At 34.7% G+C, this 17885-nt stretch overlaps 1 protein-coding gene across 1 annotated transcript in view; it reads right to left on the bottom strand.

Annotated features, from left to right (window-relative positions):
* Positions 1–17885, bottom strand: part of LOC105668643 (uncharacterized) — a 472083-nt gene that overhangs the window by 147851 nt on the left and 306347 nt on the right.

Here is a 17885-nt window from a genome sequence, read left to right as displayed (position 1 = left end):
TTCGCATCAACAACCAGCGATGGCTCACTAAGCCATTTAATATATTATATTAATTCATGCAAGCCTTTCCCTTATATGTATTAGATTAGAATTATTTTATTATTTAATCTTATAAAATTTAATAGAGCGGTTGTGACGTGTTAATTAATGTATTGATCTAGCACGCCAGTGGTGACAGATTCGATCCCCGCCGGCATACACTTCTCCTCGCAAGACAATGGCAAACCAGTACTTGAGCAGTATCTTGTCTAGAAAACTTCTCAAACCCTTCAAGATGCAGGGCTCAAAGCATCTGCGAGAAGTCACCATGCTCAAGAATAAGTATAAAGACTGACGATAGTAGACATTTAATAAAATGCTTCATAATAAAAACGTTTTATGAAAAGAGTTCAACGTTTAGTAGATGAACACTGAAATAATCTCCTTTCGATCAGAATTAATTTAATTTCAAATATCATATGTTTGTCGCAATATTTACATCAATTCTGGTGATAGCAGGCTGTATCGCAATCTACGAGTTAAATTTTCGATTATCCAGCAGTAATATAGATCAAGATTAATCTGGCAGTTATCATTTTCCAAATATAAAATATTTCAATAACTATCAAAATGAATTCTGTTGAAATATAAATTAATATTTATTAAAAATTTCTTTTTTACAAGTTGCATTTATCAGTGACAATTCACTAAGACAATGTCTGATAAAATAACTTAAATGTACAAATTGCGCTTCTTGTGCAAGCTTTTCTGAAAGAAAGAGCATAAAAGAACAAGAGAAAGTCTCACAAGACTGAAGAAAAAAGCAGGGAAAGACAGAATTTTCCCGAAACCTATTAATAAACGTCCTCGTCGAGGAAGCAAATAGCCTGTCGACCAAACGACCTATTTGGCAGAAAGTATATCGCAACAAAGTGTACCGAGAATAACGAAGTTCGCGGAAGTGGCCGGAAATAGTTATGGGATGACACGTGTGCATGCGTACACACCATGGAGCTCAGCTCAAAACTAGCAAGCAATTCTGTAATTGTGAATTTTCCCACTAATTTAAAGTCGATCTTTCTTTTTCGGTGAAAATTTCGGGAGAAGTCATCTTGTATCTTTCCAATTTTCAACATCATACATCTTTTTAACCAAGTATAAAATTAAAATTTGCATAAAATATTAAAGTTTAATCCACTTTAAACTAATAGAATATAGTTCTGTTATTTATTCATCCTTCTAAAGCTTACTTTGCAGAAAGTTTTTTTATTTTTAATTATAACTCAAAAATTCGCCTTGATATTTTTTCTGAGGAAAAATCAACTCCGTGTTGATTAGAAAAATTTTCCATTAAAAAAATATACGTGTAAAAGTTTTGGGATATCCTATGTATAACCAAACTTGTACCAGTGCACTGGTCATTGTCAAGAACGCGACAATCTTCGAGTGAGCTCGAGGAATATAGCAAACGTGCGCACAATGTGAATGTTCACTCTTCCGGATTGCGAAAGCGTCGCGCTACCTCGTTTACCCGCGTCATTCTCTCAACTTAATTAAATACAAACTCGTTGATGAATAACCGGTGGTTCGACGGCCCGTTTTCCCTCGGAAACGGACGTATTTCCCGGGTCACAATCAATTTCGTCGAGTCCGCGGCGTAGCCGAATACAGGGGTGGGCTTAACGACGTCCGAAAGCTCCGGCAGAAGCTCCGTGCGGAAAATGGGTCAGCCGTCAGAGTGGTGAACCGAGAGAGAACCGGAACGTCGTCCTCCAATTAATGACGAGATCCGAATTCCAACGGACCTAAACACGCGCGATTCAATCGTCCTGGTAGCGTCATACCTCGCGTGAATGGTCAAACGCTGAGCATTTCAACATTGTGCGGTGGCCGTGCCGCGCAAACGTCAAATCGCTATCCACGGCAGATGTATGTCATAAAGTTTGCATGTCACATCAGTAAACAAAGTTCTTGACCAGTTACATGTAAGATGACATTTCTTATCAGTCTAAAATAGACTTTATTACATTGTTTTGCATGCGGTTTAACAATATATTGAATGCGTTATATGAGATATATAGATATGTTGTTGTGAGTTTTTATTTATTGCGTGTACACTGAAGATGGCTGAATCCATTGTGCCGAAACATTTGTATGAATAATTAATGATTTGAGCATTTTAACCTGGCTCTAACTTTTATTAGCTCCTTTATACTTCAAATTATTAGATTAATATAAGAGTCTATTTCAAAATTACCCGAAAAAAAATGGTATAATTGGTCAGATGTAAATATATATAATTAGTTATGAAAAAATCTGATAATATATGTAATTTTATATGATCATATAAAATATTACATGTTATCAGATATTTTCATAACTAATTATATACACATATTGTATATTTACATCTGACCAATTATACTATTTTTTCTCGGGTATGTATTTGTATTTTGTATTATTTCAATTCACGCTAGCTTCAATATGCGGAGTTTTTAAAATTTGTTCATTAATACTTCGGTAAATGTATATTTATTTACATGCTTGAAAAGTGCATGAGATTGTTTAAACTGATTGTGAGTGTTAAGTTACGCATTTGCATCAAATTTTTAAAAGTATACCGTGGTTTGATACTGTCACATCTTAAATTATTATGCACAAAACAATTGAATTTATATCGTATCAGTTCTTATCAAAAGTTATCAAGATTAAACCAAATATTGGAAAACAAATTATTACAATTTGAGTTAAACGATGTTTATGTTTTCTTACGTCATGTGAGAATCGATATTTTTAACATGTTCAAATATTTATCCGATGTTTTACCATTAAATCCGACTTGCGAATTTCTCAAAATAAACAAACTGGACAAAAAAGATGTGATACATTGAAATTGAGAGATTAAATAAAAAAATGGATTGGCTAGTTTCTAAACGGAGCAACAAGATAAAATCCAGAATAAAACCCATCACTTATTCTTGTCATATATCAGATGTTAGTGATTCACACAGTGATAAAAGTGGAGGTTCATTGGTTTTGGTAAAAGCCAATAATTATAAAGTGGATGGTAAATTGGATATTAATAGAACCTAACTAGAGTTATATATTTTAGTCAATAATTGAGGAATCAAGAAATGGTTTTTGAAATTGTATAAGAAATGGTTTCTCTCTCAGATATTTCGAGAGAGGTGGAATTAATATTACAGTTGGGTGATTAGTTCAATTTGCCATTGACAAACAAAAAAGTTGTTTTATTTGAGTTTATTCAGAGCATTGAAAGAAATCTGAAGAATTGCAATGATAAAGTTCAATGCTCCATTAGAAATGATGCCATTTCGATTATCAATAAAATGTGCAAATCTAAAGTTAATAATAAAAATAGTCTGTTGTACAATTGGTTTTAGCACACAAAAAAGTTTGTTACGGAACATCGGGATATTTTGTTCAGAAAAATCGATAAAGGGAATACCACCGTTATCTTAAATAAAACAGAAAATGGAATCAAGATGATTGAGATGTTCTTAGATACAAATACGTATCAAGTGATTAAAAAAGATCCGACTAGGAAATTGACTGAAAGTTTACGTACTCTTTTGTTTGGATAGAAAGAAAGGAAGATTGATGAGATATATTGATGATTATACATATAGAGGTCTAATAAAAATAGACGGTACTCTGCCTAGAGTCTACAGATTGCGAAAGATACACAAACCGAGTCATCCATTTCGAATTATAGTTTCGTCAATTAGATAGATAGATAGATAGATATATTTATTTGTTCCCCTCAGGGTTACAATCTCCCTCTCCTTCTCTTCTTCCATTTACATCCAACTTACTTCTAACTTATTCTAACTTACTCTAACTTACTCTAACTTATTCTATTTATACTCTATCCTTAACCCTAAATCTACATCATGAGTATTCACGAGCGTCTCGTGCCTACCCCTTGTACACACACACACACACGCTTTGTGGACTTCCGTTTCCTATTGCATCTTTTAAATCATTATATACTCTCTCCCCGCCTTCCCCTCGCTCCCCCCCCTCTCTCTCTCCCTCCCCCTCTCTCTCTCTCTCTCTCTCTCTCTCCCTCCTTCTCCCCCTCTCTCTCTCCTTCTCTTCTCCTCTCCTCCCTCCTCTCCTCCCTTTTCCCTTCCATCTCTCCCTCTCTCCCTTTCCATCTCTCTCATCCACCATTCCCCTTCCCCTTCCTCTCCCAGTATTCTTTCCACTACTTCCTGCCAACTTTTCCCTCCTTCCTCCCATTCTCTACATTCCTCCCAAATGTGCTCCCACGATTCTATCCCTCCTTCACACAGCCTACACCTCCTTTTTTCCTCCTCCTCCCAATACCTCCCTTCTCTCACCTCACTTCCTAATCTAAACCTCGCCACTCTCTTCCACCTACTTTCTCCCCACCCTTTTTTTAAATACCCCGGTATCCCCTCCCTTTTCACCATTCCATACCACTTATTATACCTCGATTTTTCTATTCTTTCCCATCTTTCCTGTCTGTCCCTTCTTTTCCCTTCCTCTACTATCTCCTTCTCCCATTCCTCTCCCATCTCTCTCTTCCTCTCCACTTCTTTCATTTCTATCCCTCTTTTCTCAAAATATTCCTTTCTTTCCCCCTCCCAATTCGATCCTATTTTTCCTTCCTTACTTCTCTGCCTTATTTCCTCCCAACATCTTCTCACCAACTCCCCTCCCTTACCCTCCCTCAATCTTTTCTCATACCTCCACGCTCTTATCCCTGCTCTTTCCCTCAATTTCTCCCTTTGCATCTCCTCCCTCACCATATACCCCGGCGTCCTACTCTCCACTCCTAATATCCATCTCAAATATCTTTCCCCTACTTTCTCCACTTCCTCTCTCTCCTTCCATCCCCAGATCTCCACCCCATATCCCATCACCGTCCACACTAACTTATCAAAAAGCCATATCCTTCTTCCCCAGTCCCTTCCAAATCTTCTTTTCCCTATCCCCCACACCTGTCTCATAACCACCGCTGCTCTTCTCACCCTTTCTCTTATTTGCGCTTCCTGCCCCCCATTTCTCTGTATCATATATCCCAAGTATCTATATTCTTTTACCTCTCCTAGCTTTTTCCCTTTCCACCTCCAATCCTTTTTCCCTATCCTCCCTCCCCTCCTCCTAAACCTTAGGATTTTCGTCTTTTCCGTGTTCAGCACCAAATTTTTTCCATCCAGATAACTTTCCAACCTCCCTATCATGCTTCTCATTTCATCTTCACTCTCCGCCAATAACACCATATCGTCCGCGTACGACATTGTATATACCTTACCATCTCCTAACTTTACCCCACCCCATTTCACCTTTCTCATCTCCTCCTCTAAATCCGCCATCAATATATTAAATAACAAGGGACTTAGCGGGCACCCCTGCCTCACCCCTCTCGTCGTCCAAAAACATTCCCCTGTCCTCTCTCCTACTCTTACTCTGCTTTTAGTTTCTTCCATACTTTCCATACTTCTCTCTATAATCCCCTTTTCAATCCTTCTTTTTTCCATATCTCCTCTCAATACTTCCCTATCTACCATATCAAATGCCGCTTTCAAATCCACAAACAATGCTACCATTTTCCCTCCTTTCCTTTCCAGCTGCCTATTTATCAAATAATTCAGTACATATATATTATCTATCGTTCCCATTCCCTTCCTAAAACCCGCTTGATTCGGTGATAAACTTTCCTTTTCTCTCATTTCCTCCTTTAACCTTTCCGCCAATATCATCATATATACTTTATATGCTGTCGGCATTAACGTTACTCCCCTATAATCCTCTACCTTCCCTCCCTCCCCTTTCTTAATTATCGGAATTACTTCTCCTTCTCTCCACACCTCCGGCCATCCTTCCCCTTTCCATACTCTCCTGCATACACCCCATAGCCACTCCTCCACCTCCACACCTCCATATTTCCACACCTCTCCTGGTATTCCGTCTTTTCCTACTGCCTTTTTCTCCTTCAGATTTCTTATCGCCCTTTTCACCTCCCCTCTACTCAACTCTTCTCCTCCTCCCTCCTCTGTTTCTTCCCTCTTCCTACCTCTTCCTTTCACCCTGTTTTCCACTCCTCCCAACATATCTTTGAAATATTCTTCCCATTCCTCCATTTCTATCTCCTCATTCACTCCCTTCCTTCTCTTTCTCTCTCTATTTATTATCTCCCATACATCCCCCTCTTTTTTTGCCTCCATCGCTCTTCTCTCCCACCTCTTATTCTCCTCTCTCTTCTTCTCCTCACACAATTCTTTGTAGTCCCTTTTCTTTTCTCTATATCTCTTCCCCTCCCCTCCCTCTCTCCTCCACCTCCTCATCTCCCTTCTTAACTCTCTTTTCACTTCCTTACATTCTTCATCCCACCACCCTCTTCTCTCCTCATTCCCCCTTTCTCTATCTTCCCTCCCCATTTCTCCCAATACCCCTCTTATCCTCTCCTCTCCTTTTCTCCATACCTCCTCAATTTCTCCATCTCCTACCTCCAAACTTGCTAATCTCTCTTTGAATCTCTTTCTCCCTTCCTCATCCCATTTCCCTCTCCATGCCTTCTCCCCTCTTTTGCCTACCTTTCTCCACTTTACCTTCCCTTTTATCTTTATCTCAATCGGCTGATGATCCGACTCTACCCTGCTCCCTATTCTCATTTCTCTCACCCTTTCCTTAGTCCTACTACTGCCCAATATGTAATCAATTACCGTATTTCCCTTCCCTCCCGTGAATGTATATTCTCCTCCTTCATCCCCCTTTACCCCTCCATTAAAAATTTCCCACCCTTTCTCCCTTATACATCTTAACAATTTTTTTCCCTCTTTATCCACCTTCTTATCTCTCGACATCCTCCATCCATCCTCCTCTCCCCTCTCCACACTTCCCTCTATTCCCCCACCTTCTCTCCCCATTCTCGCATTAAAATCCCCTCCCATCAATATTCCCTCCTCCTCCTCCTCCTTCTCCATCCATCCCTCCAACTCCTCCAATGTCCTATCTATCCCTTCCCTCCTAACGTATACTCCTATTATCTTCCATCTCTTCTCCCCTATTTTTATATTCCCCACCATTATCCCCTCTTTCTCCTTCTCAATTCCCGTCCCATTCTCCAATATATCCTTCCTTATCCCCATAATCATTCCCCCCATAGCTCTTCCTTTCTTATTTACTTTCTTTGCTTCCTGCATCCCCCATATAAATCCTCTCGGTAACCACCTCTTTATCTTCTCCCATCCCTTTTCCCCCACCCACGTTTCTGATAATACCATCACATCCCAGCTCTTCAGATAATTCCAAAATTCTTTATCCTTGTTTCCCATTCCCGCCACATTCCAAAATAATATCCTCCATTCTCTCTCCTTCTCTCTACCTTCCCCTCCCTCTCTTTCCCTTCCTCCACTTTCTTGTCAATCTCTCCCTTCTCCAATTCTCCCCTCCTCTTTTTTCCTTCCCTCCTCCCTCTCCGTTCCTTTCCCATTTCTCAATACTTCATTCTCCTCATCCCATATCCACCATTCCTCTTCTATTCTTACCTTCCCGTACACTCTCCATACTCTTTTTCCCTTTCTTCTTTCCTCTTTCGCTATTTCTTCCAATTTCCACTCCATTCTCCTCTCCCTCCATGTCAAGTCTTCCCTAATTATTTCTTTTCTCCCCCTTAACTCCCTCTTCCTTCTCATCACCTCCCTCTTCTGCTCTTCTTTTTTTAACTTCACCCACAGCGTCTCCGTTCCCCTTTCTATATTCCTTCCTAACCCCCTCATTTCCTCTATCTCCACCTTTGCTCCAATCTCCTAGTTTCGTCAATTAATAACCCACTATATTTAATTGCGGCTTACCTATATAAAACTATTTAGAAAAGTTTGCATAATACGCATAGCCATGTAAAAAACAGTTTCAAACTAGTTAAAAAATTGAATGGAAGATTAATTGATCTAGATTTCTGCTTGGCCTCATTAGAGAAGTTATATCTTTATTCATAAATATTCCAGTGGAAATCGAAAGTGTTTCAAAAAAATGAAATTTAAGGTTCCTGGGTACTCGCCGCTGCCATGTTGGATCGTGACGTCAGAGGCAAGAAATAACACGTTAGAATTCAGATATGAATCGTATCACATTCATTTTACGATTGTTTATTAACTGTTAAGGGAAAAGCATAGTTTTTTGGACAATTTTACAAGTGTGCTAAAGCGATTTATGTATAGTGTTATTTCATTAAAATATCTTTTTATTTAAAAATGGCACGCAAGAATTCTAACGTGTCATTTCTTGCCTCTGACGTCACGATCAAATAATGGCCGCGGCGAGTACCCAGAAGTCTTAATCGGGAATAATACTTCTATACCTTTGAATGAATTTTTGATTGCAGTAAATTTGGTTTTAAATTCCACGTTTTTCAATTTCAAGAATGTTATTTTGCCAAAAACTTATAAATAAATTTTTGGCACACCGATGGGCTGTCCTCTATCTCCTATAATTGTGGATAGAGTACTACAAAATCTGGAAAATGTGGTCATTGAACGATTGTCTTGTTAGTCATTTTATTTCAGATATGTAGATGATATATTAGTCGCGGCTCCAAAAGATTATTTGGATGAAGTTTCATGAATTTTTACTCAATTTTTACTCAACGGTTACAGTTTACTTTAGAAATAAGAGTTGACAATCATATTAGTTTTTTAAATGTTTTGATTATTGTTGAGAACAGGAAAATTATATTTGACTTATTCCATAAGTCGATTCTGTTTTTTTCAGAGAGATATCTTAATTTTTATTCCCACCATCGTTTAACACACGACAGAGAGATTATCTTAGGATTGATAGATAGAGTTCTGTGGTTGTTCCATCCAAAATTCCACCAAAAAAATTTGGAACAAGCCATCTCTGTACTTTTGAGCAACAGTTATCCATTAGATTTTATTTTTTCTACAATTTAAAATAAAATAAAATTTTATTTGTATAAGCTTCTAAAAATAAAGATCAAAATAAAAGGAAGAAAAAAAGGTTTTTCACATTTTCTTATGTAAGTGGTATGCCGGAGAGCTTTCTGTCAATAACCAAAAAATATAATTTTAGAATGGCCTTTTGCAATAACAAATTAAATAAATTTATAAAAACTGGTGATGTTATTTTAGATTCCATGAGCCAATGCAATGTGATATACAGAATTTCGTGCCACGATTGTGATGCCACATGTATGGGCCGGGCTAAAAGGTAGCTTAGAACCAAAATACGAAAATATTGCTCCGATATTAATAAGAGATCCGGATCTCCTTCTGTAATTTCGCGTCACAAGTTGGAGTACAATCACGAATTTGATTGGGTAGAAATATTGGATAGAGAACCGTTGTACAGTAAAAGGTTGATTTCGGAGATGGTGGATATAAAAAGACAGAATGCAGGGCTTAATAAGCAGAGCGACGTAAACTTTTACCAGTATTTGTCTATTTTTAGAATGTTTCCCCACTCTCTAAAACTTCCTCTCCTTTCCTTCTTCCTTTCCTTCCTTAAATCTTATTTTATTATTATAATTTGACTTGTCCTTCTCCTAACATCCATTGTAAAATACATTTCATAAAGAATTAGGTTTGGGAACATTATTTTACTATTTAAATTATAATCGAAATTGACTTTAATGGCATTAAATTCTAAGAGTTTAACAGGATGATATATATATTCACAAATAATCGGCATTGCATTGAGTATGTGTTTATTAATTTATTTCGGGATTTTGTTTAATTTTTAATAATTTTTAATAATTTGACTCCTTTATATTCCACTAGGTTGACAGTTATGATTACATTCACATTTTAAGCGAAACTAACCAACAAAAAACAATAATTACAAATAACTGTATGTGTTCGCATTGAGTTTTACCTTTTTAATCAACTATATAAGACAGTGCTCGGCATTACTTCAGCTTTTCAGTCGATTCTCGCGGCACACGCCTCTTTTGCTCTCCTTACCGCACGCGCCGCAGCCGCTAGGGCCAGCGCCGCCGAGCGTTAGGAGTGGTGCTATTCGATTAATGGTGGGTTCTTTTCCCTTGATCATTAAAAATTAAAAAAATTTATTAAAAATATTTTTTTTATTTTTAAATTTATTATGTGGAAATATTTCAATAGATTTCCACATCACCCATGAGGTATTATTGCTATTAAGGAAAAAAATATTTTTAATAAATTTTTTTAACATTAATCGGATAGCGCCACTCCTAACGCTCAGCGACGCTGGCTCAAGCGGCTGCGGCGCGCGGTAAGGAGAGGAAAGGAAACGTGTGCCGCGAGAATCGGCTGAAAAACTGAAGTAATTCCGAGTACTGATATAAGATAATAGCTTCAGTCTCATCAGTCGAAAATAGATTTTATTTATTGTTTTGTGTGCGCCATAGATATATCGTCATAAGTTTTTATTTATTGCGTGAAGATGACCGAATCCATTGTATCGAAATGTTTGTACACACGGGGACAAGAATGCCTTCTCACATAAAGTTACACGCGTCTCGTCGGACATGTCAGGCATACCGGACATGCGTGGTTCATCTCTCAATATTCGTGCATTATAACTGTAGATATTCGAAAACGGCAACGCCGTCTCAGAGCGAGAAAATGTAATTAACAGTACATAATTTGACGTATCCATTTTTCGAATCTACAGTTTATCTACAGTTATAATGCACGAATATGTACGAATATTGAGAGGTGAAGCACGCATGTCCGATATGCCTGACATGTCGACGAGACGCGTGTAACTTCATGTGAGAAGGTATTCCTGTCCCCGTGTGTACATTAATGAATAATTAATAATTTGAACACTTTAACTTGGCTTTTATTAGCTCTTTCATACATTAAATTAGTATCACATCAGTATTCTATCACACACTAGAACATTTTCGAAAAGTACATTCGTAATTTTATGCAAAAGTTTAAAATAATTTTGCATAAGTAGAAAAATGTAAGTTTAAACGTTTCTTTCATTTTTTTGAAGTCTTTAAAAATTAATTTTTGCTTTAATTCTAAACTCTATTAGTCTATTTTTTAATAATAAATAATAAATAAATAAATTTTTAAATAATAAATAAAATTAAAAATAGAAAGGCTAACTCATTTATAATAAAATTATTAAAATAAAAGATGAGTTTGTGTCTATTGCAGTGTCTACCTGTCATTTCATTAAGCGATAAAAGATGCAGTTCGAATTCAGTCGTGCAAATGTATGCACAAGCTGACTATGTGTACTCTTATATGTCAATACACCACGTGATTTCGGTGCTGCGAGGATTCGCGGAGACTGTAGAAGCTTAGAGAGAATGCAAACTTTATAATTAAAGTGTAAATCAAAGATTGTTGTATCGCCAATATAAGTATACCGTGTCATAAAAATATGCAAATTAATTATGTTTTTATATAATCGTTGAAGAAATAAAATATTGATTTCTGTCACATTTCTGTCATCATTAGTATTTGCTGCAAAATATTTTGAATCTATAACGCCATAATGTAGTTTGTAAGATGACAACGAAAGCATTGATTGTTAAAGTAACTTGATAAACGGAAAGTTATACGCGCGAAAATTAGCAGCGGTATATCAAGTTATATCAAGACTGTCCGCGTATTCTGCAACAATAAGCTGCACAAATTTCTAGTGGCAAAGGAGTTTACGGCTTCAGCGGCTCGACACTTGTAATTAGGAACGTGGGTAAACTTGGCAAAATCACTTTGAAGTTTCTAATAAGCGTCCAACACAAATGTAAAACGTACGTATAATACAATTTCATGGTATCATAAGATGATTGTTATCGAAACAAGATACTGTTATGATTTTATCACTTTACGAAATGTTGTTTCAGATATAATAAAGATGTTTTACAAAGAATGACTTTTTCAATTTCTGAAAAATAAAACATATAGAATCGCTAAATGTACATAATTACCTTTATTTTTGTTTAATTTATAAAAAGACTTTGTTCTAAATTTAATTAAGTGAATAAACATTGAAGCCTTTATTATTTTCTTTCTCAATGGGTAAACTGATATTTCATTATTTTGTGCTTAACGATGTAATATTATCTTTCCTTCGACACGACACGTGTCTGACATTGGAGCCTATTAAAATGTCATCTGTCAATCTGATCGACGCCTCTTTAAAACGAGAGCACAAGTTGATTCCCGGTGAAATTTGAATAAAAAATTATTATCCATCCAGTAAGCGCGAGTCGCTCTAAAAGATTATAAAAACAAAAATCTTATAAATCAGTAGTGAAAAATTGCGGAAAAAGATCATAAATTGTCATTTTATTTATTGTTGACCTTAACTGATTAACAACTTCAAGTTTTCATCCACCAAGTATTTGCGTAGCATACAAATTTGTCTAGCAATAGTGTTGCTTCATTCAAACAAATAAAATTCTGCAAATATATATCTTTTGACAGAGAATATTGTACTACAGTTACATCAGTTATGCCAATATTGATAACGGTTGACGTAATTTACATTAATTGACTTTCTGCAGATCTAAACTAATCAGCTATAGTGAATAGGCTAATGCCAGATACTAGATTAGCCTATTTAGACTCACAGAATTATTATATATAGCAGTAATTGCAAGAAATTATATCAATAATAATAAAAAAATTACTCCAGAACATTCCCACACAGCATGCAAATCTGGAGGATGTTCAGAAGACATCCCAAAGATATCGTATCTCTCAAAGATATCTTTGGGGTGTCTTCTGGACGTCTTTTGGATATGTGTGCTGGATTATATTAGAATAATTATAAAATTAAAATTAAATTCAATAATGAACAGCGTCATATCGTTCATATTATACCTAATACATAGATAACAGAATATTAAAAAAATTCATTAAATTCAAAATATAATAGTTAAGAGACTTGTATTTCTTGTTAAAAAATTTAATATTAACAAAAAGTTTAATAAATTGTATTGCAATTTTTTAGAACTTTTTCTGTATAGTAATAAAACTGTATTGTAAAAGCGGTCTATACAGGATTGAAAATCAAACAAATCGAGTTCTTACGAATTTTATCCCTGCACAGAAAAAATTTTATATAAAAAATTACTATGTATAATAGTAGTTGTGGTTGTGGATCATAAAACCGCGGACCGAAAATTTTGACTATGTTTCACATGTAAAAATTTTTATTATTTCTTCATGTTCCGTGGTTACTGCCGCACTTAGTAGTACATAGTAACGAATAAAATTGAATTTTCGCGTGATTTGCTTTTCCATTCTAACACTTATCATCCCTCGCTTTTTGTCGAAATAGCGTAACACCAATATACATTAAAAATAACAGGTGAAATATATTAGGGCAGAATATATTTTATTAATGCACAAAAACAGATGATATCGACAGTATAACATGAACTTACTACATATTATATAGATGATTTCAAAGCTTGTGCTATCAAGATTTGTTTAATTTATCGAAACTATGTTAGAAAAATTGATTAATTTTGTCTCATTTTTTTTATGCATCTCTTTTTATATTACAAATATATAAATTTAATAATTTCCAAGAAAAATTAAGTTTAAATATAAAATTTCAATTTTTCATAAATTTGTCAATGTATTAAATTGTATGGTAATGAGTTTTTTTTACACACATTAAATAAAGTTAACTAAGATTTAATTGGTTCTTTGTCTTATGAAGAAATTTATATCAGAATGCATTTTTAACTTTTAATAATTATAATTCCAGATATTTTCCATCTAATTATTGTATTACTATTTGTATGTTTAATGTCTTAAGATAAACAAGTCAAATTGTAATTATTCTTATTATTTTTTCTATAATCTAAAGTTAAATTTTCTTAGGAACATCAATTTCAAAGCAATAATAATTTAAATCATATTTTTATTTATAGCAGATTTTATTTTAACAAAATTTTAATTTCAGATTATCTGTGCAAATATTAAATATTGAAAATTGTAAAATTGTAATAAATGATAATTTTCCTTAACTTTGACATTACGAAAACGTCAATTTCAAATTCGTCAGCGAATTTATTATTAAAATTATATTAATCTGTTTATTGCGAAATATTTTCTATTTACCCATCAAGTAATTTTATTAATTTGACAAATGTCTTCTCCACGAAATTGCGTGCGTTCGAAAGTCACCCTGTATACACTGTGTGTTATTACACTTATCACATTGAAATCGCGACACGTAATATACGACGACGAGAAGAGTACTGGCGACGATGACGAAGATCCTCGTACGCGTTTATTTTCAGAAACCGGCGTATACGCCGGCTATAGCCGTGTATGAGCGCTGAGCGCGCGTGATCGTCGAGAAATCTAATCTAACGTTCGGAAATTCGATAATCCGCAGCCGCAGATAAGATTCCGTACGTACGTATATATACGTATGTGTGTGTGTATGTATGTGTATATATGCCTATGTAGAATATATATATGTGTGTGTGTGTGTGTGTGTATATATATATATATATATATATATATATATACATGTACAGACGAGCATACTTGGTCTGGCCACCGTTCTTTCATATCACCACCCTGATTACCTCGAATGTAGATACATGTGTGCACCTACGGAGTAGTAAAGTAACTAACGGTTCTCATACGTCAAGAAAATATGAACACAAGAAATGGGAATATAAGGAAATGAGAAACAAGAAAAAAGATAAAAGTGTAAAAAACATAAATGCAACAATTTACATCAAATAATCTATAGATTGTGTTGAATTTTTTATTTAATATATATTAAATTTGATAATAAATAATTTGTTAATTTATATACAGGATAATTCAAAATAACCTGATGTCCTTGCAATGCCATATTCTTGAGCGAATTCTGAGACGATTTTTCCTTTTACAAAATTTTGTCCGAAGCTTAGTTTTCGAGTTATAATTGAAAATAGTTTGCTACTTACGAGTCCGATACAACGGACAAGCAGGGACGGTGCAATGCGTCATGAGACGATAGTAAACACTTGACAGTCTCATTATACGTTGCGCGTCCCTGCCTGCCCGTTGTACCGAAAGTAAGTTGCTACCTATTTTCAATTTTGAAAAATTGTTTGCGTTTTGACATCCATGTTTTGATTTTTATAGCCTTTCTGCCGTTAATATTTTTGTTATTTTAATTCTTATTTGTTACTTTCAGATTATGTATTTATTATATAATTTAATCATTATATTTCTGTATTAACTTAGCTTTTTTATGTATTTAGATTGTTTGATAGTAAGATGAGACAACAAAGAATTAATTGTCTTTGCTTAGGGCCTGTGAACATCAGTATACGCTATTGGAGCGGAGAAGCATAGATATCGGAAATCGTCTCATGTGCGGCCGCAGAGGTGATCGATCGATTTGCGAAGCTATCGAGACAATTACGATATGCTAATAAAATACTTCGGTACTCAAAAAAAAAAAAAAAAAATAATCCGCTCGACCGACGGTAAGACTTCTTCATTTTTTCCAAGTTTTTTTTTCATGTAGATTGATACAAGCGAAATCAGTTTTGATTAATTTTTTATATGGACGTCGAATAAAGCAGCAAAAATATAAAAAAGCGGTCAATTATTTTCTTATAAATTATTGAAAAAGTTTGTAATAAATACATAAAATTAGAAGATGTGTGAGATTATGTAACAAATTTCGGACGTTTCAATAGACGATATTGTTTTTTATGACGCTTAAAAAATAGTGATACGAGCAAAACTTGCTTACAATTTCGGCAATCGAATATTTATGTGTTAGTCAAACTGCACTTTGCCTGACAAAAAGATAGACAGATTTATTTAAAAAGTCCAAAATTATTTATTACACAACTCAATATATTAAATATATATTACACTAAAATAAGCTTCTTAAAACTTTTATTTTACGCTTGTCTCAGACATTTTATGTAAAATGTAAGAAATTGTGATTTATTTCAAATAATAATAAAAATTGATATTTGCAGGATTAATAAAGTTCTACTCTAATGCTAAATTTGTCATTTTAGCGCACACTCTAGTCTGAGACATTAGTTTTAATAAATATATTATGAATTACCGACTTGGACTATGCTTATTTTGAGAGATTACTTTGATAATATAGCCATTTATAATTTTGGATCTTGATAAATTTGTTCTGAAAAAGACTCATATATTCTTTTATTTCTTAAATATAATCTTATTGAATTCTTACAATATAATTTACATCGTTATTGTAATTAATGTCATTCGATAAGATCGAGCTTATCGTAACGATTTTACATACGATGATAACCGTACTGTCGGTGAGATATTTAGGTTCTCTGACCTCGTTCCTACATGTGCGTGTACTCCGTGCGCGAAAATAGATCAAATCAATATCTCAATGAATACATGTGGCACGAAGTGATAATCGAGACCAAGTCGTATAGACTTTATATATGGTTATATTTTGAATAAATCAATGATTATGTAAATGATATTAATTTCATGATAAACAATTCTCTTAAGTGAATATTGACTCTTGTATGATCAATGAAATAAACATGTCTATGGTTTTCTGTGTGTAATACTTTATTTTATCCAGATAATAATATTGACATGCATATTGTGTCGCATGTGTTAATAAGTAATTCCAAATCCATGCAAAGTAAAGCTACTATATAATACGACACATGTGACATTAAAACAATATATTTATAAATTATGTCATTAAAAAAATAAAAATTTTGGTAGTAAGTAAAAAAATTTCTATTTATTAGTTATTTTAATTCTATTATGTGTACGGTAACCAAGCGACTTTGTATTGTTATAGCAATGTAGAGTATGTTTTATAGTAATCAGAGATTTATTTTCAATAAATAAAAAACAAAATTTAAATCTATAAGTCCATTTAATTGACATTTTCCAATATTCTAATATACATGAGATGATAAAGAAAAGACTAAATGGATAACAGAAATAAGTAGATAAATAGTTAGATAATTTAAATGCGTTGCTCTCTATTCATCATACAAAGAAATCTGTCGACATTAATGATTATCACATAAATATTGTTCCTTCCATAAATTATAAATCGTATCACGGCATTCCGATGTAGCCTAACAAAGAAATGGAATTCTATCGGCGATAAATATCGACGCACGCATTCCTAGATGATCGCTTACGCCGGCGCTGTGTAATTAAGATTGCATTATGTATGCGCTCCGGCGATCGATTCCAATTGCCGTGACGGACCCTGCTTACCGAAGCTAATGTCACGTAAAGCACTTCTAGTTCTTTGACCTACGCATATGCACCATCTGTTGCTCGGTGTTTTTGCATAATACGGTCGCTCGTCCAACCAACATGGCACGTCTCGCGAAAAGGCGAATTCTGCGCGCCACGCGCATAAAAATATCGCGCTGTTGAAAATAACAAAAATAAACTGACCACCTTCTCTAATTGCATGCTTATTATTTTTAAATCAGTTCACGTTACATGATCACGACGCACATTTAAATAGTGCCGTTCTCAAAGACCAGCTAAGATTTCTCCCACGTCAGACGAATGATTAGGGATTTGTCGTTAACTAGCTGATAAATGGCCCCTAATTGATCCGGTTAAGGGTCGGTTTGGCCAACGTCAGTAAACTAACCTTCTAGCCGTTTAAGTGATTTTTCTCTTCCTAGATTGTAGAACCAGCTGCAGTATGTATATTAATGTTCCTATTGAATGAGATTATTGTATATTTTACAAGCAAGAATATTTACAGCAGACATGTCCAACGCCTGGGGAGTACTTCGCTAGGAGCCTTCCCTTTCTCCGACGTCGCGTGAGATATCATATCCCTCTCAGCGCTCCCCACACTAGTCACGACATACGCTCCGACTACCGTGCAAAAGAAATAGTTATGTTTATAAACAGATCATCCAGTTTAATACA

Source organism: Linepithema humile, chromosome 4 (assembly GCF_040581485.1).
Source record: "Linepithema humile isolate Giens D197 chromosome 4, Lhum_UNIL_v1.0, whole genome shotgun sequence".
Lineage (NCBI taxonomy): Eukaryota > Metazoa > Arthropoda > Insecta > Hymenoptera > Formicidae > Linepithema > Linepithema humile.
Note: the sequence above shows the minus strand (reverse complement) of the source record. Positions and strands in the feature narration are given on the sequence as shown.